A 12,528-nucleotide genomic window follows, 5' to 3' on the forward strand; every position below is an offset into this window, starting at 1 on the left:
AATTAATGTTAGGTATTCTCTAATGTATTTGTATGGTAAATATATAAGAAAAGAAACCAATGATGAATTATTACAAGAAATCAAAGTTGAATCTACACAAAACAAAAATGAATTGACTGGTTTAATAGTTATTAAACTAGGAATTCTTTTTCTCCTCTTCTCTATTCTCTAACTAAATTTCAAACAAATCATAAGGTGATTGCAACGTCTTGGACTGTTTACCTACCCATCAATCTAAGTCAAGAAAAGGTATTTAATGATCTACTTAACACGAAATGTTTATTAGATTGACCATGTAGACATCAATTGAACTCCTTTTCCTTTGCCTTTTTCTATTATATTATTGAATTTCACTTGGAATATGATTCAAGAAAACTATGATAACTGGCTGTAAAAGATATGACACCAAACCATGAGCTATGATGAATCATAGATCGTTATAAATCTCTCTGGTGTTTATCTCAATCTTCACGTGGAGTTCTAAGAGCTTGATCTAATCACGACCATAATCTTGTAATTAAGTTGGTCCCCAAGGTATAGAAGCATTCGGATTAGCTCTTCAACATAGAGTAATTTATCTTTCCTTGTAAAGAGAAAGATATATATATATAGATATCTCTTGGCCTCCAATGCATTTCTTTCCAACCAAACATGACTGGATCTGGATGTGCATTCCCTCCTTTTTGATTACGTAGTGACAAGGTTAGTGTAGAGTTGCCTAATGGTAATTGGTAATGGCACAGCAATTATTGGGCAATGTGGAAAAGCCTTGAATTGATTTTAAATAAGAGAAAAAATAATAACACATGTCATTAGATCATTGGATTAAAAGTGTAGACATAATTGATGATTCGATGGGAAATTTTATTATGGGGATTAAAAGCTGCCAATCTTCTTTAAACTGTAAACTCTGCCCCCTCTGGAACTCACTCAAATTAATGTGATGAGGTTCTGAGTGATGTGTTTCCAGTTGCAGTTAGAGAGGCTTCTGGGTTTCTTTGCTTGCTTTTACTGCAAATCCAAGCTGCCAGAAATTGCAAAATGCCTGTAAATGAAAGAGAGATTCTCTGATGAATCCATACACGTGGTCACAGATCCATGAATTTGGGGGGTGCCAAAGCCAAAGCCAAACCTCAGAAAGAAAGGCGTCTGCACCCTTATGTGAACCAGCTCATTTCTCAGTGCTCAGTGGTGCAGCCACTGAATTGGCTCGAGTCCCCATGATTGAACTCACTCCCTCTCTCTCTCTTAATTGCTTTCCACATACCCCATCGTTCTTTGTTGAATTGGTTTCTTTAAAAAGTTAGAAAAATATCCACCACGCAAGTCCAAACAACACTGGTCGTTGTTGCTTCTTTTCTTCTTTCTACTCTTGGCTAGGGTCAGACATCACGGGCAAAAAGAGAGAGAGAAGAGAGATGAGAGAAAAGATTGATGGAAGTAAGAAATCAATCAAAGAAAAGAAGACAGTTTAGTACAATTCTGTCTTTACATCCATGGTTCGGCGTCTCTGTAGAAAGTTGCAGGGTTGTGTAACTCTGAACCGAGCCAACCTTCGAAGCAGCCAAACACGTAAAAGCCTGGGATTCTTCTTGTTTTCTTTCTTACTTTCATAATAAGTCACCCTAACTTTAAGAGCTTATATAGAAATAGGATTACGTAATAAGTGTATAGGTTCACGTACCGTAAGGTAACACAGACAGAGAAGTAGAGAGAACTAGAGAGAGAATATCCAGCCACCGACCAACAAAGGAAGGAACCCCATTAATAATGTAATAGACTTAATTTTCTCTCTTTCTTTGTTATTCTGATTCCACTTCATGACATAATGGTCTTCACATTCCAAATTCCTCTTATGCTTTCATGCCTTTTTCAGGTAGTTTGTCTTTCTTTCTCTGCCTTGTTGGGTCTCTCTCTCTCTCTTTCTCTCCCCCTCCCTTTACTTTCCATCTCACAGAGAGAAGAGAGAGAAGAGAAGATCTTTTCTCTCTTTAGGCTTGGAGAAATCAGAATTCTATATCAAGTGTTCTGGTCCTATTAAGGGTCGATGCTTAAAACACGGAAAAACGACTGGTTTTGATTTTAAGAGAACTGAAATAACAAAAGCGAAAAAAATTTACACCGTATAAAGAAAAGAACCTTTCTTTGTTCGCAGAGAACTTAAATTTAAAATACATTCTTTGTTAGCAAAAGTAATCCCGATTTCTACGGCTAAATCTACGCTTTTATGATTTCTTAATCTTTTGTTTAATCATACTGCCTACCTCACTAACCTCTCTTTATTGACAGTTTTCAATTATTATTATTATTATTTTTTATTTTTTTGTTAAAAAGTGTTCTTTAAAGCTTGATGATTGATCGACCTAGCTATTCTTTACTATTACCACTTCTAGCTCCATTGCTGGGGACTGAGTTCACAACCAACCCGATTTCTTTTCGGTTTCTTAATGGGTTTCTGGTTCTCAAAGAAATGGAACGATCGATCGAAGAGAACGGACGATTCTAGATTCGTAACGTGTTTGATTGCTACCCAACACGAAACAGCAAGGATTCTCTGTACCCACACTGCACCTGCGTGTCAGAATAGATTTACATTTTAGTTTAATCTAGGAAGAGTCCAGATCACCTTCTCGTCAGGATAGGAGAGCAGATACCATTTTTCCATCCCACAACAAAAGTGCGACTAGTGTAAGACCCACTGGAAGTCTCACCTGTAAATTATTTTATTATTGGACTTATTCTTATTATGTTGTAAAGAAACATCAATGGAATAATATGTGTTTTATCAAACGAGGAAGAGGTGATGTAGACTTGCAATAGCATTGAAAATTTAAATGGATTCTATCGGGTCGGACCCCCAACACTCACGTTTGGAGAGTAGAAATAGATACAATCTTATTCGACTACAGTCCCTAGTTAGTTATTTCCCTTTGATTGGTCCGTCCACTTTCTTAGTGGAGATCCTCTTCACCTAACTTGTTCCGTGCCCCCATCCTCCGCTTTCACAAAGACTTGATTTGAACCCCTACTCTTACAATCCAAACACAATTTGGTCAAAGTGTCTGAATATAGAACCTTGGAATTCATCGTCTCGTATCTTTTAGTTTTCTAGGGGGAAGAGAAACGTTGTCTCAATGATTTGTGATACAATCCGGAATCCGATTTAGATTTGATCACCTTAACACTGATTATTGGGTGCATTTACCCAATGACTGAATTGGTTTGATTTAAAATGATGTGTTTAATTAATGGTTATACAATTATGAGGTTATTAATTCCTCCACATTAGTTTAGGTCAAATAGACTGTTTAATTAGCTAATCAATCCTGTGGATTATGGCATATGACAATAAAATCACCCAATCTCTATGGATTCACTTTGGGTTAATTAATTCAACCATTAAGGTCATTTGCAAGTTTTGTAATGGGGAAAATTCTTGATTTAGGATAAATAGGGGACCATATGCATGGGTTGGTGATCTTTTGTTTATATTTCCAAACCAAACTCCATTATATATAGCTTAATTATAATGTATAAAACCTTTCTCCCCAGCCCCACAAATCTTTGACTGAATGTAACTTGTTGATTGTGCTGCATTATTTATTGCTATTGGAATGAAACTTGCCACAATGGTCATGGATTGCTCATATATTTATATAAATTGATCTGTTAATGATATGAACCCCTAAAACTATTTTTAATCGACCTGTTAATTAATTGCTTTGGAATTATAAGATTTTCGCTTCAATTAAGTTATCATTAGGAAGATATTTACATCCATGCATGTATAAAATCGAGAATCTATCATATTGTCAAGCATAATAGCACGTAAAAAGAACCATATATTCTGGGAAGCTCACCACCACCAAACCAGATGTTACAAAAATCTATTTTAGTAATCCATACTAACCACCCTAGATGGCCTGGAGAAAAGGATTGTCTGTAGAATAGCACACAAAATGAAGCATAAAATGATATATATATATAACAAAATAACAAGTGGTTGAACCCAAAACCTTATTAATTAGGATAAAGAGGAAGCTTCCATAACCTACCTATAAACAAATTACTACTCTAATTAATGATGAAACGGAGAAGCATATTATATATTAAGTTTAAGACCAGCCATGCATTGGAATGAGAATAAAGAAGAAGAAAAAAAATCTCACTTATGCAGCAACTAACCATTCTTTATGAATTTATTTTCTTTTTTCGAAACATAAATTTCTTTTCTCCTTGACATTATTAGGGAGGGAAAAGGAATAAAAATAAAATAATGGTCCCAAAATAATAATTTCTCCATGAGAAGATAAACTTAACAATGAAATTCAGCTTTGACTGAAGCAGACAGTTTTTAAAAGAGTTTTTGTCTGGTTGCAAATAGCTTCTATTTGCTTGAAATCATACATGTAATATCCAAAAACATTCCATGATCAACTCCATGCAAGACCAGAAACAGTGGATATATATTATCTATCCAAAGAATCAGATTTCCTTCTCAACCCTAATTTTAAAATCTTAGCTTCGGAGTTGAGTTTCGTGAAACAAATCAAATAACTGCCAAGCTAACTGGATTAATTGTATTTCAGTTGCAAATGGGTCCGAGAAGACAAACTCATGCTGCCGCATCCATGTTGATCACTGTCTCAATCTCACCACCTTATCATGCCTTGATGTGACGATTTGTATTGGAAGATGACTCATCTGGGACCCTTCTCTCCCAGCATGCAATGCCACCCATCTCCATCTCTCTCTTGTCTTTCTCACTCCCCTCCCTGCATGTGTCTCTGTAGATTTACAGATAAATGGATAAAACTCTGGATATTCTCCAAAACCACCCTTCACTTTTCTTGATTTCTATTGAATTCAATATGTCAAGGAAATGGTGCCGACAGAAACTCGATCCAACCTTAAATCCAATATCTATATCTAAACTCGCTTTAAAGTTTTAGTTTCTTTTGGCTCATCTATGCAGTCACATATATTCCTTATCTTCACCTTCTTTTCACTGATCAAATCATCTTTAACCCATGACTCTCTTTTCCTATTATATGTATTTACGAGTTAAGAATTCACTGTAGAGCATGGTCTAAATGTTTGTTCTTTGATCTACTTAGCTCGTGAGCCCAATAAACATATCAAATTAAACTGAGACCTAGAAAAGAAATATAAAGTATGGCATAGTGAACTAGCTAGTACTGAAGCTTCTATTTCCTGCCAAGAAAGATGTTGGGAGATTAACTTCCTCATTTGTTCCCATATTATTAGATTCCAGCATTTGTTTATCAAGAAAAGAAAAGATGGATCTCAGAAAAGCAAATCAGATCAATGCTACGCCTGCGTGCATATGAGGATACAAAGCCTAGCTAAAGAGAGGAAGAATATATTGGTTGTTATCATGGAGATAGTGAGTAAGTGAGTACAATTAATGATGAGTGATTTCACTGTTGCTAAAAGTACAGGAGAGATTGTGCTTGAGGATCAAACTAATTCAATCTTGGGTGCAATCAGCACCAGAGAGAATGTTTTAGTGGAGTTTCTCTCTTGTAATCATGTGTCCCACCATTCATTGAAAATTGTTTCAGTTCTCACCTAGTACAGAGAGATTACTAATATTTATTCTTAGATTCATTCTCAATGATTGATTATTTGAGAAGAAAACCCTAACTTCCGGTGGAAGTTGCAACATTGCCTGGATATTTTATGCAATATTCCCCATAATATATTATGATACATTTATTATTGTATGTGTCTTATATTTGTTATGTGTCTAAAACATTTAATTATGAACCTGCTTGAGATAGTGGACATGAAATCATGGGTTAAATTGTTGGTTTATTCTATGACCTTGTACCTGCACATTGAGTGTTTCAAATTCTCTACAATAGAGTATATGCTAGCGTTGTATTCCTATATATATATATGTATGTATGTAAAGGAATTTGTCTAAATTATAGGTGTTTCTAGGATTTTCATTTTTTTCCTTTAATTACTCTCTTGTTTGATTCTCAAAAAAATATTAATAATCTAAAAATGACGTACCATTATATCATTATATCATTATAAAAGGTGTCAATTGTCATTATAAAATTTCAAGCACATATATAAAGCAACAGTAGTATATATTCTTGTTGAAAAAGAAGAGTATATGTTGTACTAAAATGGAGTTGATCAAGATTTTGATCCCTCGAAAGATATCACACATACTGCTAGGTCAAGATGGGGTGTTATAACCCTTTGCTGATCCTTATTTCACTTGCAGAAACATGTTTCCTGTTCATTAGCAGGGAAGCAGTTCAGCATATGATTGCTATAGGATCCATATAGTCATTTAGGTTCAACTCTAAAAAGAACATAGCAGATAATGAACCAACTCATGAACCACAGCATTGCTAGCTCAGGTTTGCCCTGAACCAACTAGGGCTGCTTTTCTCAACCCAAACCAAACCAGTGAAAGACCCATTAGCTAGTTAAGTTAATTTACTATATACAGAGGTTGGAGTGGAATGAGAGGCCCCGGTTACCCCCATTAATTAAGTGTAGACACTGAATTTGGCTCACAAATTATAAGTTAGCAGCACCTTGGAATCAATGTCTTTGAATAACAGCCACACTTCTTCTTAATTAGAATCATTATAGGATTAAAGAACAATCAATACAGGGATTCCCATTGGATTCTTTGGTTCTACAAAGATGGTTTGTGCCTTTGTGGGGTATATATTATTACCCAAGTACGACATATTGTGTTAAAGGAAGGCAGCCCCACCAAGAAGGTGATATTTGTGTTGCACGTTAAGAGCTCCATATAATGTGACTTCATCACAAGTTGTTCTATTAAAAAAAAAAGCAAATAAAGGGAAAGGAACAAAGAAATCTTTGAAGCACGAGAGGTCCATAACTCCTCCAGACAAACTAAGGTTTTATCTTATTGATCAGATATGAAATGCCTCAAACCCAACCCAATTGGCCATTCTCAATTCACAAAATCTTGGGTTCTTTCAGAAGATATCTTCATTCTCTAATCTAGCTCCAACGTGTTCTATTCTATCCCCTTTGGGTTTTTTTTTTCTGTCTGTTTACAGGGAATGAGTGAGTCTGTGTATGTGAGCTTTTCTTTTTCCCAGTTTAAAGAAATAGATCAATATGTATCACCATCATGGTAGAGGAGAAAAGAGAAGATTAAGATAGAACAAAATCTCTATTATTTTTTTTTTCCCTTTATCAATCATCTTTTACAGAAACAGTTAATGGGCACCTTGCCTTGAAGGATCCAAGTAAGCATGATGGTCTTCCACGTGCCAACTTACAAAGCTGACAATTTAAAATAAAAATAGACTATTAACCAACCATCTAAACATCATTTAATATCCAATAATTCTCTACAACCTTCAAACCCAAAAGAATACAAATCCAATGAGATGATAAAGCTAAGTCCATGATGATGATATTGATTTGATCCCTCAACACAGTTTCCTCACTAATTCAGTATTAATCTCAGTTAAGGTGCTTTTTTCCTTCTTCCCTGCTTCCTTGGATGAAAAGTTTGTTGGCTAGTGATATTTTTCCCAAATAGAATTACAGCTCCATTAGTGACTTAAGACCACCAAACTGACCCATCATTAAGGACCACAGTACCATGGGATTTTGATCATTATCCAATACCCAAAAATGCTAAACTAGTATGGGACTTAGTATTCTCACTGGGGATTCCATGGATTAGTTTCTGAAGTTGCATATACTTGCATTTACATCTCACTTGATTCGTTAGGAAGGGAAAAGAGAAGGGGAATCTCCACACAAGTAGCATTTGTTTTGAGTGGTCCAGAAATTAGTCATGATCACTAGCAGACAGATTCAAATATGAATTGGATAAGGTAGGGTTTGTGGTTAACAGTAGAGACGACACAGTTGCCAGAGAGGATCAAATGGTACAACATTTTTTGTTGGATATATCATAAGCATTAATTTCAACAGTCATTCTAAATATAATCCCATTATTAAAAGTATTCAGAGAATGAAGTCAATCAATTGGGTTTGAGGAACTAGCCTACTCAATCTTTCCCTTCTTTCGATTTGGTTAACTAGATAACTTACTAATATAATCTTATCCAACAAACCCAATCTACCTTAACTTAATTTGGGCTCGTGTATGTGCATTCTACAGCCATTAGGTGAATTGTACAAAACTGGGCTTCACAGATACGCTGGAGGTATTGGGCTCAATACTTTCATGAATGAATGGTTGGGTTTCCACCACTGAAGCATCACAAATTAAGGAAATTGTTTAATTAATACTTGCAAGATAACAGAACAGAGGCACATAAAGTTGTTGTAGCATCAAGCTGGACACTCATTATTACATTCATGAACTCTGCAGGTCCAAATTGTTCAAGTGCATTGTATTTGTATCATTTGAAGCAGCCACTGTTTCTAGATGCTGGTTTGGTTGTTATCATACAGTCCCCAGAACCATTGTTAACTGTATCTATTGTCCTTTTCATCCCACCTCACTGGCAGTAATTATATAGGTTGAAAGTTATTTAATTTTGCATCCAAACCACTGTTCTTGGGAGCTGGCAATGCTTTGACGAACTGGAATGAAGATTCAAGGAACACCAACACCACCACCCCAAACAATCCAAATTGCTATTATTCTGGAGTCCCAACTGGAGTTGATGTGGTATCTATCAGATTTGAAATTTAAAGACTATCAGAGGCCTGAGAAAAGGCTTCATCTTCAAGGATTAGACTAGTATGCGATGAAATAATGAATCAAAAGCACTGGCAAGAATGCCCTAGCTAGTTTTGTCTCATGAAGTTAAAATCATTTTGCTTGGCCAGTTTTAATCGACAGATGAAGAGTACTGAGATGCTGCTTTTGTCTCAGCTGTTTTAGATACATGAACTAGGGCACCTAACAGTACGATAGGAGAGAAAGAGATGAATGGACTAATGACCCACTATTCTTGGCATCCATCCATCAACTTGCATGCTTTTGGGGTGCCATGTCAAAGATGGGACACCACCCCATATGTCTTGTAGCCCATAAGAATTTTCATATATCATGCTAGCTCACAGCCGCAATGTCACAGCATGCCTTTACAAGAGCCTATTTTAGTTAGGGTTACAAACTTACATTTCAGTTTTAGGGCATACGATTTTGCTAAAATGAGGAACCCAGCCATAATCACATCATGTCTACGGCAGATTAAGCATCTCAGCAAGCCCAATTGTGAGCATAAGGTTGTACTGAAAACTGAGGAACCTTTCACTTCCAAAAGTACCATATATGCTATACCATTCCCATGCATTACTAAAAGTAGTTGTTTGGGTTCTACTTGAAACTCTGCATTTCTAGCCAGTTTCATTGTATTAAAACCTAGAATTCTGCATTTCTAGCCAGTTTCATTGTATTAAAACCTAGAATTTGAAACAAATAAAAGCCCATAGCAGATAGCAGTATAGATACTATACCATTCCCATGCATTACTAAAAGTAGTTGTTTGGGTTCTACTTGAAACTCTGCATTTGTAGCCAGTTTCATTGTATTAAAACCTAGAATTTGAAACAAATAAAAGCCCATCGCAGATAACAGTATAGCAGCCACTGGTGGTTGCATGGTGGGAATTGAATAGCTAGAATCGATCATATCAGGAACCGTACTTTGATTTCATGTATGAAATGATGGATCTATAGACTCTAGATCAGGACACTTTAGGATCGAAGCATCACAAAAGCCTTTTTCCAACTGGTTTATATCAACCACCAGCAACCACCTCATGTGTCTCATCATCACATAAGAAGCATTATTCCATTTTTCTTTTTCCTATGGGAGGAATAATTACCATTCAAAAGAACCCAATCAACCCACGGAAATCAAGTAAAATAAGAAAGAAATTTGGGGAGGTTTTTCCCTTTTGAAATCATGTTGCCATTGTTCTCCTTCCCACAAGCCACAACACGCTTGGTTGGCTTATCCATGTCGGTATTCTTCCATTGATCCAATAACAGTTCGTTCCAACTAATATAACTGGAAGTGGAGGCTAATTAATCCACTTAATTTAAGACTGCTATGGCGGCTAACCTAATCGGATTTAGGTTGGAAGAGATGGAGACGAAAAAAGTGCAGTAGATGGATAAGGTTTGGATCGGATATCCTCTAATAGAATCATCATCTACTAAATGAGTTAAGATCGACTTGAGACTCTCTAATCAAATCACTATATAAAATAATTGACCTTTCAAGGTAATTAATATCGTTATAAAATTTAATGATAATGGTTTAATCATAGCTTTTTCATTAGAAAAAACCTAAAAAAAACCTCTTTACCAAAAACCCATTACCTTTCCACATCGAAAGTGGTAAATTCTAGATAATGCATGAACATGTCACACCCATATCGGCTTCAACCTCTAGTTCCTAATGAGAGTGTTTAGGTTCGCACGCTGCCAATGTAGGATGTTTTTGCTTGCTAAGGCACCAAAAATTTGACATAAATCTTCTGCGTTCGAGCAAACCACCCTGCTACATGGGGGTTGAACTTCTATGCTATGCATTCACGATCAAACCGAGTGGTTAAAGTCAAAATCTCAACCACACTGTTTGCATTATTTTTTTTTTGCTATAGATAAGTATGGCTGAAAAGTAAAAAGAACAAAAAAAAAAAAACAGAATTGGGTGGTCGAAATTTTGACCTGGATCATTCATTCGATCGTTACCGTACGCAACTCAAAGTATACATTAATTGCACAGCACTAAAACTCTTGGTGCTGGATGGACAAAATATAACCTGTCATAGTTGGTTGGTATCACGAATAAGGCATCTAGCGGTTAAGTGGACACTAAAGTTCTAGACTCCCAAACATTCTCTCCAATTAGACACACTGAGGTGGGCCCGATTTTGTTGGACAGTTTTAAATCCTTCATATTTAAGGAAGGAGTCCGTACACAGATTCTGTACTAGTGGAACTTTCTGCCGTAATCTGGTGTCATACTTGTCACCATCTTGAGAATCCTAGATATTTCAATCCCTAGTTTTGCCATCTGGCAAATTCAGTTTGGTTCCTGTGTCCCATCCGAATCCGCCCACAAAGTGTCAGCCCCACAAGAAAAATCTAGATGCCGAGAGATTCTTTCCTTCATGCAGTGTAGGAAAATCATATCCCCAGAAAAATGGATTCACTCATCTTTGTTGTAAAAGTTCTTCTCTCTCTTTTGCTTTAACCCTGTGTGGTTTACATCTTTAGATTCTCAAAGCTCTTATCGTTTATGCATAGTTGCAGAATCGAAACGAAGAGTCTCAATCTGGAAACCCTGCTCCACATATGGTGCAACTGAAGGCCGGTTTCTGCATTATCTAGTTAGAGTTACTTTATTAACCAGCTGCAAAGCTCGTTAGCCTCTCAGTTGCATGGAAGGTTGAGAGAAGATACACAGAGATAGAGATAGAGAGAGAGAGAGAGAGAGAGAGAGGGACAGCTAGACCTTTCTCCCCTCCTTGTGCTGGGTTGCTTTTCTTATCTAGCTTTCTTACTTTTAGTGCTTCTGGCCATGTATGAGATCAATAAAGCTCTTTTATATGTTATATATAATGGAGGATATGTTTACAACCATTTATAACCGACATTCCCCACAAGGAAATTATATGATCCAAAAGGGATACGCATGGGTCCCAAGAATTGATCCAGAATAGTTGAATCTAACTATTCTGGATCAATTCACACAGGTCTTACTTATCTAGATCTCTAGCTAGCCCATCCGTTATAGATCAGTTGGAACTTTCTGATCATAGAGTTATATATAAACATATATCAGCACTTGATGAGACATTAAAGGTGAAGCTCCTAACAAATGAAACAAGAAGCTTTTAAATGTGGGGGCACTCATAACTTGTAAGGTATATATCAACCATTATTCATACCAAACATTTATGTCAAAAGGATCGAACAAATAATTTGTTGTTACATGGATCAAATAATATTCAACTGTTTTGTTGTATATCAACTTCTCTTTTTTCTTTTTCTCGTATGTTCTATGGGTTTGCCAATATGACCAGTCTTTATCAGTGTGACTACTTATACATCTGTTATGTGCTGTGTATGACTGGAAAAGCATTTACAAGCTAGGAATTGTGAAGTATTCAATAGAAATAGGAGAATGAAGGAGAAGAGTGGTTATATAAAATTGAAAGGTCAAATCTGATGTGCAAGACTTCTGTATTTATTTAGTATGGTTTGGACATATTTTGTCCTAGTTAGACCACAAATTCAACAAGTGGGCACATGAGTGCATGAATACAGAAGCTGACCCGCTGGCTTGGAAGGCCACGTCCATTACAGTTAGAACGTCTTAATTGGCCGCTTTCCACTCCTTGGCTTTGGGATCTCTACTAGTCCGAGGCTAGGTGTTTGTCCTGTGTTGAATGAAAGTTGATTTACTAAAAACAAATTCATGAAAAATGTATCAAGGACTAAGCGTTGATAAGATCCAAAAGCTAGAGCTTAATATTCAAGCCCGATGCTTCAAAA

Source organism: Hakea prostrata, chromosome 7 (genome assembly GCF_041222555.1).
Source record: "Hakea prostrata isolate BN-2017 chromosome 7, UWA_Hpros_2, whole genome shotgun sequence".
Taxonomy (NCBI): domain Eukaryota; kingdom Viridiplantae; phylum Streptophyta; class Magnoliopsida; order Proteales; family Proteaceae; genus Hakea; species Hakea prostrata.